A 15,058-nucleotide genomic window follows, 5' to 3' on the forward strand; every position below is an offset into this window, starting at 1 on the left:
CGGGATCAAAAGACAGGTGAGTGGCTGTTTTCTAACCACTTCCCATCTGGCTGCTGTATATAAATGGCCGGACGGTGGCAGTGCAGGGGTGGGTTGCCATTCATAAACGGCGCCCGCCATTTTGGATTGTGTGCGCTCCCTGGGAGCGCGCAGCACCGCAGTGTGGTGCCCACTGTGTCCGGAAGACACAGCGGAACACCGATCACTGTATGGGACCTGTGTGTGAGGTCCCGATCATGTGATCACTGATTGGCCAATCAGTGATCTCATGAATAGTTGTAAGCAAGAAATCACTTCTGACATCATTGCTTACTATGTGTGAAATCTGTGAATGATCAAAGAGGTCACATGGTACAGAGCCATTCACAACAGCCTTGTACCATGTGACAAGCTGTGACCAATCACAGCTCACACAGTATTTCTCAAAGGCTTCAAGAATGCAGCCAGAGAGAAGGAGAAATGATTGATTTACAGCCTTTATGGGTATAAAAACAATCAGTGTAAAAAAAAAAAAAATTCATCACCCCCCACAAGTAGTACAGTGTCACCATGAGAAAAAACTCTATTTTCAAAAATTGGACTTCTTCATTTATATATAAAAAAAAATCCCAGTGGGGAATAAATACCACGAAAATAAAGCTTTATCTGTCTCAAAACAATGCTAAAAAAATGTTATATGGGTACAGTGTTGCATGACCGCGCAATTGTCATTCAAAATGTGATAGCGCTGAAAGCTGAAAATTGGCCTGGACTGGAAGGGGGGGGGGGGGGAGTGTCCAGACTGGAAGTGGGTGAAAGTGTCCGGACTGGAAGGGGGGGAAGTGTCCGGACTGGAAGTGGGTGAAAGTGTCTGGACTGGAAGGGTGGGGTGAAAGTGTCCGGACTGGAAGGGGGTGAAAGTGTCCGGACAGGAAGGGGGGGAAAGTGTCCGGACTGGAAAGGGGGGAAAGTGTCCGGACTGGAGGGGGGTGAAAGTGTCCGAGGAAGACATACTATAGAGGAAGATATACTATAGAGGAAGATATACTATAGAGGAAGATATACTATAGAGGAAGATATACTATAGAGGAAGACATACTATAGAGGAAGATATACTATAGAGGAAGACATACTATAGAGGAAGATATACTATAGAGGAAGACATGCTATAGAGGAAGATATACTATAGAGGAAGACATACTATAGAGGAAGATATACTATAGAGGAAGACATGCTATAGAGGAAGATATACTATAGAGGAAGATATACTATAGAGGAAGACATACTATAGAGGAAGATATACTATAGAGGAAGACATACTATAGAGGAATATATACTATAGAGGAAGATATACTATAGAGGAAGATATGCTATAGAGGAAGACATACTATAGAGGAAGATATACTATAGAGGAAGACATGCTATAGAGGAAGACATGCTATAGAGAAAGGGTTACTATAGAGGAAGATATACTATAGAGGAAGATATACTATAGAGGAAGATATACTATAGAGGAAGACATACTATAGAGGAAGACATACTATAGAGGAAGATATACTATAGAGGAAGATATACTATAGAGGAAGACATGCTATAGAGGAAGACATGCTATAGAGGAAGACATGCTATAGAGGAAGACATACTATAGAGGAAGACATGCTATAGAGGAAGACATGCTATAGAGGAAGACATGCTATAGAGGAAGATATACTATAGAGGAAGACATACTATAGAGGAAGACATACTATAGAGGAAGACATACTATAGAGGAAGACATACTATAGAGGAAGATATACTATAGAGGAAGACATACTATAGAGGAAGACATACTATAGAGGAAGACATGCTATAGAGGAAGACACGCTGTAGAGGAAGATATACTATAGAGGAAGACATACTATAGAGGAAGACATACTATAGAGGAAGACATACTATAGAGGAAGACATGCTATAGAGGAAGACATACTATAGAGGAAGATATACTATAGAGGAAGACATACTATAGAGGAAGACATGCTATAGAGGAAGACATACTATAGAGGAAGATATACTATAGAGGAAGATATACTATACAGGAAGATATACTATAGAGGAAGACATACTATAGAGGAAGACATACTATAGAGGAAGACATACTATAGAGGAAGACATGCTATAGAGGAAGATATACTATAGAGGAAGACATACTATAGAGGAAGACATACTATAGAGGAAGATATACTATAGAGGAAGACATGCTGTAGAGGAAGACACGCTATAGAGGAAGATATACTATAGAGGAAGACATACTATAGAGGAAGACATACTATAGAGGAAGACATACTATAGAGGAAGACATACTATAGAGCAGTGGTTCTCAACCTTCCTAATGCTGTGACCCTTTAATACAGTTCCTCATGTTGTGGTGACCCCCAACCATAAAATTATTTACCCAGTAATTATAATTCATGAGTGTCGTTTTTAACGCAGTAGCTGCTTTTAACGCAGTAGCTGCTTTTAACGCATCGGAAATATGTTTTCTGATGGTCTTAGGCGACCCCTGTGAAAGGGTCGTTCGACCCCCAAAGGGGTCGCGACCCACAGGTTGAGAACCACTGCTATAGAGGAAGATATACTATAGAGGAAGATATACTATAGAGGAAGACATACTATAGAGGAAGATATACTATAGAGGAAGATATACTATAGAGGAAGATATACTATAGAGGAAGATATACTATAGAGGAAGATATACTATAGAGGAAGATATACTATAGAGGAAGATATACTATAGAGGAAGATATACTATAGAGGAAGACATACTATAGAGGAAGATATACTATAGAGGAAGACATACTATAGAGGAAGACATACTATAGAGGAAGACATACTATAGAGGAAGACATACTATAGAGGAAGATATACTATAGAGGAAGATATACTATAGAGGAAGATATACTATAGAGGAAGATATACTATAGAGGAAGATATACTATAGAGGAAGACATACTATAGAGGAATATATACTATAGAGGAAGATATACTATAGAGCAGTGGTTCTCAACCTTTCTAATGCCACGACCCCTTAATACAGTTCCTCATGTTGTGGTGACCCCCAACCATAAAATTATTTTCGTTGCTACTTCATAACTGTAATTTTGCAGTGGGAGGAGTAGTGCCCCATCACTGATGTCAGTGGGATGAATAGTGTCCCATCGCTGGTATCAGTGGGAGGAATAATGTCCCATCGTTGGTGTCAGTGGGAGGAATAGTGCCCCATCATTGGTATCAGTGGGAGGAATAGTGCCCCATCATTGGTATCAGTGGGAGGAATAGTGCCCCATCATTGGTGTCAGTGGGAGGAATAGTGCCTCATCATTGGTGTCAGTGGGAGGAATAGTGCCCCATCATTGGTATCAGTGGGAGGAATAGTGCCTCATCATTGGTGTCAGTGGGAGGAATAGTGCCTATCATTGGTGTCAGTGGGAGGAATAGTGCCCCATCATTGGTGTCAGTGGGAGGAATAGTGCCCCATCATTGGTATCAGTGGGAGGAATAGTGCCCCGTCATTGGCATTAGTGGGAGGAATAGTGTCCCATCATTGGTGTCAGTGGGAGGAATAGTGCCCCATCATTGGCATTAGTGGGAGGAATAGTGTCCCATCATTGGTGTCAGTGTGAGGAATAGTGCCCCATCATTGGTATCAGTGGGAGGAATAGTGCCCCATCATTGGTATCAGTGGGAGGAATAGTGCCCCATCATTGGTGTCAGTGGGAGGAATAGTGCCTATCATTGGTGTCAGTGGGAGGAATAGTGCCCCATCATTGGTGTCAGTGGGAGGAATAGTGCCCCATCATTGGTATCAGTGGGAGGAATAGTGCCCCGTCATTGGCATTAGTGGGAGGAATAGTGTCCCATCATTGGTGTCAGTGGGAGGAATAGTGCCCCATCATCGGCATTTGTGGGAGGAATAGTGTCCCATCATTGGTGTCAGTGGGAGGAATAGTGCCCCATCATTGGTGTCAGTGGGAGGAATAGTGCCCCATCATTGGTGTCAGTGGGAGGAATAGTGCCCCATCATTGGTGTCAGTGGGAGGAATAGTGCCCTATGATTGGTATCAGTGGGAGGAATAGTGCCCCATCATTGGTGTCAGTGGGAGGAATAGTGCCCCATCATTGGTATCAGTGGGAGGAATAGTGCCCCATCATTGGTGTCAGTGGGAGGAATAGTGCCCCATCATTGTTGTCAGTGGGAGGAATAGTGCTCCATCATTGGTGTCAGTGGGAGGAATAGTGCCCCATCATTGGTGTCAGTGGGGGGAATAGTGCCCCATCATTGGTTTCCGTGGGAGGAATAGTGCCCCATCATTGGTGTCCGTGGGAGGAATAGTGCCCCATCTTTGGCGTCAGTGAGAAGAATAGTGCCCCATCATTGGTGTCAGTGGGAGGAATAGTGCCCCATCATTGGTATTAGTGGGAGGAATAGTGTCTCATCATTGGTATCAGTGGGAGGAATAGTGCCCCATCATTGGCATTAGTGGGAGGAATAGTGTCCCATCATTGGTATCAGTGGGAGGAATAGTGCCCCATCATTGGTGTCAGTGGGAAGAATAGTGCCCCATCATTGGTGTCAGTGGGAGGAATAGTGCCCCATCATTGGTATTAGTGGGAGGAATAGTGTCCCATCATTGGTATCAGTGGGAGGAATAGTGCCCCATCATTGGCATTAGTGGGAGGAATAGTGTCCCATCATTGGTATCAGTGGGAGGAATAGTGCCCCATCATTGGCGTCAGTGGGGGGAATAGTGCCCCATCATTGGCGTCAGTGGGAGGAATAGTGTACAATCATTGGCATCAGTGGGAGGAATAGTGCCCCATCATTGGTGTCAGTGGGAGGAATAGTGCCCCATCATTGGCATCAGTGGGAGGAATAGTGTACAATCATTGGCGTCAGTGGGAGGAATAGTGCCCAATCATTGGCGTCAGTGAGAGGAATAGTGCCCAATCATTGGCGTCAGTGGGAGGAATAGTGCCCCATCGTGAGCGTCAGTGGGAGGAATAGTGCCCCATCGTGGGCGTCAGTGGGAGGAATAGTGCCCCATCGTGGGTGTCAGTGGGAGGAATAGTGCCCCATCGTGGGTGTCAGTGGGAGGAATAGTGCCCCATCGTGGGTGTCAGTGGGAGGAATAGTGCCCCATCGTGGATGTCAGTGGGAGGAATAGTGCCCCATTGTGGGTGTCAGTGGGAGGAATAGTGCCCCATCGTGGGTGTCATTGGGAGGAATAGTGCCCCATCATTGGTGTCAGTGGGAGGAATAGTGCCCCATCATTGGTGTCAGTGGGAGGAATAGTGCCCCATTGTGGGTGTCAGTGGGAGGAATAGTGCCCCATTGTGGGTGTCAGTGGGAGGAATAGTGCCCCATTGTGGGTGTCATTGGGAGGAATAGTGCCCCATCATTGGTGTCAGTGGAAGGAATAGTGCCCCATCATTGGTATCAGTGGGAGGAATAGTGCCCCATCATTGGTGTCAGTGGGAGGAATAGTGCCCCATCATTGGTGTCAGTGGGAGGAATAGTGCCCCAGCGTTGGTGTCAGTGGGAGGAATAGTGCCCCATTGTTGGTATCAGTGGGAAGAATAGTGCCCCATCGTTGGTGTCAGTGGGTGGAGGAATAGTGTCCCATCGTTGGTATTAGTGACACAAATGATGGGGCACTATCCCTCCCACTGACACCAATGATACTTACCTTGCTGACCCCTGCTCCAGCCTGGGCTCGCTCTCTCCCTCTCCCATCTACAGCCTGCATACCTGGCTGCAGCAGCAAAATTTGCACTTACCTGTCAGCTGTCTTCCTTCTCTTGCCTCTCTCTTCACTCGCTCCTGCAGCTCCCTCGATCTTCTTCAATCTCCGCGCGCTGCCGCTCGGCTCCTCCTCTCCAAGCTCCACCTCCTCGCCGGTGATTGGCCGCCTGTGTGCCTCTCCTGAGCTACAGTTCCGGTGGCCAATCAGCGGCGAGGAGGCGGAGCTGTTGAGTGATCCCGGAGGTGTGGCCAGGTTACAGGGCAGCATATCATCCCGCCCACAGATCGCCTGAGAGAGGAGCGGTGTCTCGGTTCCTAAGACCATCGGAAATATGTGTTTTCCAATGGTCTTAGGCGACCCCTGTGAAATGGTCGTTCGACCCCCGAAGGGGTCGCGACCCCCAGGTTGAGAACCACTGCTATAGAGGAAGATATATGTAAGAGGTATAGAAAATAGGCAGCCCCATAAAATTTAAATCCAAAGCCTAATACCTAATATAACAGTAATCTATCTTTGTCAATAGAAGATACTAGTGATTGCATTTTTATTGTACCATCACAAGAGGGCAGAACTACTTCCTGTGATAATAGGAAGACACAGAAGTAGGAACAAAAAGTCTAACACTTTGTTTCCTACAGGACAGTGATTACAGTGAACATATCCAGTCACATGTAATTAAGGGTTTTCTGTGTTTGTTACAGGTAAGCAGGAGGCTGTTTAACATGATAAATAGGACAAAATGACTTAACATGTCCTGGTGATCAGTAAATGTCGCTGCTACTATTATACAATCAGATTACTTGTAGCATAAATGTGAATATAGATTGCAGCTATGTGATTTGGCGCTAAGGTACAGGGAATGTGATTTCTCTATTGTAATACGCTATTGTTATGCAGAATAGGTTCATAGCATATATGCAGAGGTCTAGATATTCAGTATTGCAATTAAAGATGTTTATTAATGTATAGAAAAATACTTATTAATGTATATGGAAATATTTAGTAATGTATAGAGGACAGTGATTACAGTGAACATATCCAGTCACATGTAATTAAGAGTTTTCTGTGTTTGTTACAGCCATTCCTAATAAAACACTTCTGGTTTCACCCGACCCATCCTTCGCACAGTTGAATTATTTACCTATGTGCAACAAAATTGGCGCCCAACGTGGGGCCGGGTGAAAGGAACGCCAAAAGGTCCGGAAGTGAAAAGGAGTGACTACGCTGTCCGTGGTGAAGTTAAAGAAAAACATTAGGAGTATGGATATCGAAAAGTTGCAAGATGAAATCAGTGAACATCTGATTCACATGACAGTCGATGATCTTATGGAGACTTGCCAGTTTATAAAGGCCTCTGAAGCAAGTATGGCAAAAGGAAAAACCCGGCGCCATTACATGCGGATAGTGAATGAGGTGTTAGATGAACTGGTAGAGACTGAAAGTGAAGAAATGGTGACACAATTTCTGCAGGCAACTAAGAAATTCATTGGTGAGTTAGAGAAGAGAGATAACATGGAAGCACCAAGCGATAGTGGCAAAGACCCTCAAGCAGAACAACAGTTAAAGGATTTAAAACAGCAATACTATAGTATACAGGAAAAACTTCAAGAAACGGCCAAGATGATAGAGGGACAGATGAAAGAACTTAGCACTAAAGACAAAGACTCAAAAGGAAGTCCTGCAAATCAAGACCCTAACCTAGTTGCTCAGAGACTTTCCCATACTAACTTGCCAGAAGTTACAATCAGAAAGGACTTTAAAATTGCTGGTCAGATAGGTGAAAAGGAATAGAAAGATAAGCTGTCCTATACTAACCTCATGCACCAGATTGACATGGGACTGCAAAAGGGATATCCCGAGTCAGAGCTTGTGGAAGCTGTGGTGAAAGCCATTAGTCCTGGGTCAAGTCTCAGAGGCATGCTAGAGCTGAAGAGTGGACTGACCCTAGTGCCACTCAAGAGAATCCTAAAAAGCCATTATAAAGAGGAAAATGCTTCCGAACTATACCAACAATTGATCAATATATCACAGAATAGTAAAGAGACTCCCCAGAACTTCCTATTTAAGGCCATTGCATTGAAGGACCGTTTTCTGTTCGTTTCACAAGGGGAAGGTTCAGATGAACACTTTGGCACTGAATTTATACAAAAGAAATTCTTAAGGTCAGTGGGCACCGGACTGAGAAGTGACCATATCAAGTTCCAACTAAAACAACATTTGGACGATCCTACAGTCTCAGATGAGTTGCTCATAGAGAAGATGAATGAGGCTACAAACATGGAGATGGAAAGGGAGCAGAAACAAAAGAAATCTGAGCACAGTAACCTGACGAAGGGAAGAGAGTGCCAGGCCAACATCCTCCATTGTTCTCAGGTACCAGGCACCCTCTCTTTGCTTCCATCACAAACAAGTAGTCTGGCAATCCAACAGCCTTCAAAGAGTAACTCTGACCTTGAAAAGATTGTAATACAGTTGCAACAAGAAATATTCGATATGAAAACACTTCTCCAAGATTCGAGAACTCGACAAGAGCATGGCTTTGGAGAACCTAGAACAACTGTTGGACGAAGGACAGGGACTTGTCAATTTTGTGAAAAGACTGATCAGAGAACTGCATGTGACCATTGCTTTAACTGTGGTCGAGATGGACATAGGGCGAGACAATGCAGAGCGGCCAAACAAAATCAGTTAAACGGGAGAAGGTTGCTGTTAAGGGACCGACAGTAACCTGTGCCAGAACCAAACCTGCGTCCCAAAGTGCAAATCATGTCAGTAGTAAAGAAACCAGTCCCCAACCTACCATCAGAGCCCTGGCTGGAAAGTTAAACACAGACTACTGGAGGAAAACGCCAACCTGCCCTGCTCAAAGACTATCCCTGACAGCTGAAAAATTGCCAACCAATGTGAATGGCATCACTTTGAAAAAGCACAACAAGCTACTGGGTCTTATTGGAAAGAGATGCCTTGTGAACTGTGAAATAGACAAAACTCCTGTCCAGGCCTTATGGGATACTGGCTCTCAGGTTAGCATTATCAATGAGGGCTGGAGACAGCGAGTACTGCCACACACTGTGCTCCGATCATTTGAAGAACTGCTGGGACCAGGGGTACTCCAAGGGAAAGCAGCCAATGAGACAGAGATTCCGTTCTCAGGTTGGATTGAGGTAACCTTTCAGCTTACATCGAGCAGTAATACTACCAAACAGTTATTAGTACCACTAGTAGTCTCTGAGGATGAGAAAGTGGCTGAGAAGCCAATTATCGGCTATAATATAATTGAAGAAACATTCAAAGAGACAGTTGCTGATGGGAAGAAAGTTATCCCAGGTTTTGTGGACATATTAAGAACAGCTTTGGAACTGCCAACCCCCAAAGCAGAAGTCCTTGTAAGCTTACTACAAGCCAACTGTAGGGAAACCAGTGGTGCTATCGTAAAGACTGGTACTAAGAACCAAAGAATCCCTGCAAATACTGTAACATACATCCGGTGTAGTGCTCACACCAAACCATCCTTGCAGGCTCAGACAGTTTTGTTTACACCGAGTGAGGCTTATCACCTGCCGGATGGACTGCATATTGGTGAGACACTAGTCTCATTTCAAAGAGGACAATTCTCCAAACTGACCATTCCAGTTTGGAATACAACTAAACGGGACATTGTGTTACCAGGTCAAACAAAGATTGGAGGTGTAGAGCCCATAAAAACAACATATCCGGCTCAAGTACAATTGAAACAATCAGCAAATGTGTTTACTAATTCGGTGACCTCTGAACCACAGACACTCAAGGTAGGACCAAGAGGGAAAATTGGAAATCCAAATGAGACTTATCCGCGGGTGGGGGATGACAATCAAGAGTGCTGGGACCCGCCAGTGCTTTTGAAACACCTCCCTCCTGAAGATCAACAAATCGTCAAAGAAATGCTACGGGAAGAATGCAATGCTTTTGCCAAAGATGACTCTGATGTAGGATGTATTCCTTCTTTACAGTTACAGATTCGTCTCAAAGACAGTACACCAGTCACGAGAACTTACATGTCTGTGCCGAAACCACTGCACCAAGAAGTTAAGGAATATCTGCAGGATCTGATAAATCGAGGATGGATTGCAGAATCAAAATCATCATATTCCTCACTTATTGTGTGCATAAGAAATAAAGATGGCAGTTTAAGACTGTGTTGCGATTATAGAGAGTTGAACCAGAAGTCCATTCCTGACCGCCATCCAATTCCTAGAATCCAAGACATGCTGGACAGTCTAGGAGGAAGTTCATGGTTTTCTGTGCTAGACCAGGGGAAAGCATACCATCAAGGATTTATGGAAGAAGCCAGTCGACCATTGACAGCATTCATTACACCTTGGGGTTTATATGAATGGATCCGAATACCCTTTGGTCTGAGCTCTGCACCAGCCGAATTCCAACGCAGTATGGAGACATGTTTAATAGGACTGAGAGATGAGATTTGCCTGCCATATTTAGATGACAACCTTGTTCATAGTAAATCATTCCAGGAGCATGTGGAGCATGTCCGGTCAGTACTCCAACGATACCAACAACACGGAATCAAGTTAACAGCCAGGAAGTGTGAACTTTTTCAAAATAAAGTCAGATTCCTGGGCAAGATTGTGTCAAAAGAAGGCCACTCTATGAACCCGGCCGACACGGCACCTGTTCTTGCCTTAAGAAACAACCAACCAAAGACTGTCGGAGAACTCAGGAAACTATTAGGATTTATTTCCTACTATCGCCCTTATGTTCAAAACTTCTCCAGAATTGCCAAACCTTTCTATGAACTATTGTCAGCATGTTTGACACCTACCACAACCCCAACACCAGATAACCAGACAAAGAAGAGGAGGAAACCAATCCCAAAGTCAAAAGGTCAACTTCCATCCTATCAGTCTATAGCCTGGACTGACCATCATCAGGTAGTACTGAACCAGCTCATTGAAGTGTTAACTCATCCTCCAGTTATGGGTTACCCCGATTATTCCAAACCCTTTGTTCTTCACTGTGATGCCTCACAAGAAGGACTAGGAGCCGCATTATACCAAGAGCAAGAGGAGAAACTAAAGGTGATTGCTTATGGGTCTAGAACTCTCACACCTGCTGAGAAAAACTACCACATGCATTCAGGGAAGCTCGAGTTTCTAGCAATGAAGTGGGCAATATGTGATAGATTCCGAGATTACCTATATTACTGTCCATCATTTGTTGTATATACTGATAACAATCCACTAACCTATGTCCTCACTACAGCAAAATTGAATGCTACAGGACATCGATGGGTTGCAGAACTAGCTGACTTCAATTTCACTATTAAATATCGTCCTGGGAGAAGGAATGCTGATGCAGATGTACTTTCTCGTATGCCATTGAGTCCTGAACAATACATGCAACAATGTCCACAAGAAGTAGACCCCAAAGTCATCACTTCCATAACCCAAGCAATTCAAGCACATCAAAAAGAAAGGATACCTTGGCTATGTCCAATGACGATTGCCAATACAACCGATGCAACACCAAAGAAGGTAACTCAAATACCAAAAGAGACAATAAGAACCGCACAGAAGGAAGACTCTGTGATTGGAAAAGTATGGAAGTATAAAAGCCAAAACAAGTTTCCATCCAAACAGGAACGACAAGGTGAACCTGTTGATCTTTTCATACTTATGAAACAGTGGACCAAACTCTACCTCGACGACAATAAAATTTTGAGACGGAAAACATCATCTGGTTCTCAACTAGTGTTGCCCAAGTTGTACCATCACTTAGTATGGAAAGAGTTACATGAAGAGATGGGACACTTAGGAGTAGAAAGGACTGTAAATTTAATCAGAGAAAGATTCTTTTGGCCACATATGCAAAGGGACACTGAGCATTACATCACTCGTCAATGTACTTGTCTGAAAGACAAACGACCAAATAAGCTTGTTCGGGCCCCGTTGAACAATATTGTGACAACTTATCCTTTTGAGATGGTCTCCATTGACTTTCTTCATCTCGAGAAATGTAAAGGTGGATATGAGTATATCTTAGTGGTTATAGATCATTTTACAAGATTTGCTCAGGCATATGCAACCAAGAACAAGTCCGCAAAAACTGTTGCTGACAAAATATTCAATGATTTTGTCTTGAAATTTGGATTTCCTACCAGAATTCACCATGATATGGGTAGAGAATTTGAAAATCACTTGTTTTTGACATTAGGGAAGCACTGCCACATCCAAAATTCTCACACAACGCCATATCGCCCAGAAGGTAATGGGCAAGTTGAAAGATTTAATCGTACCCTGCTATCAATGCTTCGTCACCAAATTCCAAAAAGGACTGGAAAAATTCATTAGCAAAGGTAGTCCATGCATATAACTGTACTCGAAGTGAAGCTACAGGACAATCTCCATTCTTTCTACTGTTTGGAAGGTCTCCAAGACTACCCATTGATAGTATGTTTGACACTCCAGTAACTGAAAAATACAAGACCTACTCTGAATATGTGAACATATGGACAGATAGAATGTCTGAGGCCTATAAGGTTGCTTCAAAAATAGCTACTCACAGAGAGGAAAAGAACACTATGACAAGAAAATTCATGGAGCTGAACTTCTACCAGGTAGCAAATTTCTAGTCAGAAATCTTACCGAAAGAGGAGGTCCAGGAAAATTGAGATAATTTTGGGAAGATACCATACATGTTGTTCTTAAAAAGAAGTGTGCAGACAGTCCAGTGTATGAAATCAAACCAGAAACTGGAAAAGGCCGAACAAGGATTTTACATCGCAACTTACTATTGCCATGTGATTATCTACCTAGCGACCAAGGTCAACAGATACCCAAAAGAACCGGTGCAAGGAAGCAAGTGAAGGATCGAAATACAACTCAACAACCTACACAGACATCTGAGGGAGAATCAGAAAATGAATCAGATCACGAACAAAGACACTGGAGATCTTTCATCCCAGTCACCCAGCATGACCACCCAGAGGAAAGTACAGAGCTAAATCCAGAAGCTATTGAGTTCTACCCATGTCAGCTGGAAGTAAGTGAGTATGATTTAGAAGGAGTCAGAGAGACTGAGCCTATAGATCAAATTGAACAAACTGAGTATGCATTTGGAGGTATAGAAGAAGAATGCCCAGCAACAGAGAACACAGAACAACTTGTTGAAAGTGATGTAGAGGAGAATAAGGACCTTTCAGATTCACTTCCTCAATGTAGAATACAACCCTACAGGAACAGGAGACAACCAAAGATTTTGACATATGACACTTTAGGTCAACCCAGTAGTGTTACCAGAGTTTCATCTATACAGGTTATAGACAGTATTCCTACGTTACCTGTTGACTCTAGCTGGTATTTCAGTTCAGAATGTTTTGCTGAAGACTATAGAAGTTGGTAGAAGTGATTATGTTTATTGATCCATTGTTTACTATTTGGGACACTATACCAAAGTTAATTACCAAAATCAGAATAATTATATGTTGCTTTTCTGTTGGTTCAAGTAAGGAAAAATATAATTGCATTTGTACTGCAGATATTGTAGGTCAGGCAGAACCAGTTTTAGGTGAGGGAACTAGATGTTACAAAGAGACAAAGTCGGCCGATAAAAGTACAGAGCAGTAGATGGCAACGTTATGCTGCATTGTTGATGTACAATGGGTATTCCGCCATTATGATAAAAAGGTATAAAAGTAATAAGATGTTCCCTAGTTTCTCATCACCTTTGTCTAAACTTAGTAACCTATACAAATATGTATAGAAAGGGGTTTTACTAAATAGTTGGTTACACGCAACTATATCTTGCCAGGTACTATAGCGCTGTGGGCCTGGTGGGAAGCTGTGATGTAATAGGGAGTAGATGTCACAGGGAGGATGTTTCCTCAAGTAACTTGGTTACTACTTACCATTGGCTTCCTATGGTTACTACTAGACAAGTAAAAGAATGTTTTCTTAAAAAAATTCTGCGTATGTCAGGGACGACATAACAAATTTGTGGGGGAGAGTGTAAGAGGTGTAGAAAATAGACAGCCCCATCAAATTTAAATCCAAAGCCTAATACCTAATATAACAGTAATCTATCTTTGTCAATAGAAGATACTAGTGATTGCATTTTTATTGTATCATCACAAGAGGGCAGAACTACTTCCTGTGATAATAGGAAGACACAGAAGTAGGAACTAAAAGTCTAACACTTTGTTTCCTACAGGACAGTGATTACAGTGAACATATCCAGTCACATGTAATTAAGGGTTTTCTGTGTTTGTTACAGGTAAGCAGGAGGCTGTATAACATGATAAATAGGACAAAATGACTTAACATGTCCTGGTGATCAGTAAATGTCGCTGCTACTATTATACAATCAGATTACTTGTAACATAAATGTGAATATAGATTGCAGCTATGTGATTTGGCGCTAAGATACAGGGAATGTGATTTCTCTATTGTAATACGCTATTGTTATGCAGAATAGGTCACTAGCATATCTGCAGAGGTCTAGATATTCAGTATTGCAATTAAAGATGTTTATTAATGTATAGGAAAATACTTATTAATGTATATGGAAATATTTAGTAATGTATAGAGGACAGTGATTACAGTGAACATATCCAGTCACATGTAATTAAGGGTTTTCTGTGTTTGTTACAGCCATTCCTAATAAAACACTTCTGGTTTCACCCGACCCATCCTTCGCACAGTTGAATTATTTACCGTATGTGCAACATATACTATAGAGGAAGACATACTATAGAGGAAGACATACTATAGAGGAAGACATACTATAGAGGAAGATATACTATAGAGGAAGACATGCTATAGAGGAAGATATACTATAGAGGAAGACATACTATAGAGGAAGACATACTATAGAGGAAGACATACTATAGAGGAAGACATACTATAGAGGAAGACATGCTATAGAGGAAGACATGCTATAGAGGAAGATATACTATAGAGGAAGACATACTATAGAGGAAGATATACTATAGAGGAAGACATGCTATAGAGGAAGACATGCTATAGAGGAAGACATACTATAGAGGAATATATACTATAGAGGAAGATATACTATAGAGGAAGATATACTATAGAGGAAGACATACTATAGAGGAAGATATACTATAGAGGAAGATATACTATAGAGGAAGACATACTATAGAGGAAGACATACTATAGAGGAAGACATACTATAGAGGAAGATATACTATAGAGGAAGATATACTATAGAGGAAGATATACTAGTTTAATTGAGTTATCTGGACTCCAAGCCCCATTTGAATCTAAAGAACAACAGCTCATATA

General features: G+C 42.5%; 1 long non-coding RNA gene across 1 annotated transcript; it reads left to right on the plus strand.

The window, feature by feature from the left end:
• Positions 1-12,378: 12,378 nt before the first annotated feature.
• On the plus strand, positions 12,379-14,438 carry LOC149431237 (uncharacterized). The gene is made up of 2 exons (XR_016309345.1): positions 12,379-14,027; positions 14,405-14,438. It is a non-coding gene; the product is annotated as an uncharacterized LOC149431237 (long non-coding RNA).
• The last annotated feature ends 620 nt before the right edge of the window (positions 14,439-15,058 follow it).

The sequence above is a fragment of the Staurois parvus genome, unplaced genomic scaffold (assembly GCF_062004578.1).
Source record: "Staurois parvus isolate SC_StPar_1 unplaced genomic scaffold, SC_StPar_1.0 ptg002334l, whole genome shotgun sequence".
NCBI classification, from domain to species: Eukaryota; Metazoa; Chordata; class Amphibia; order Anura; family Ranidae; genus Staurois; species Staurois parvus.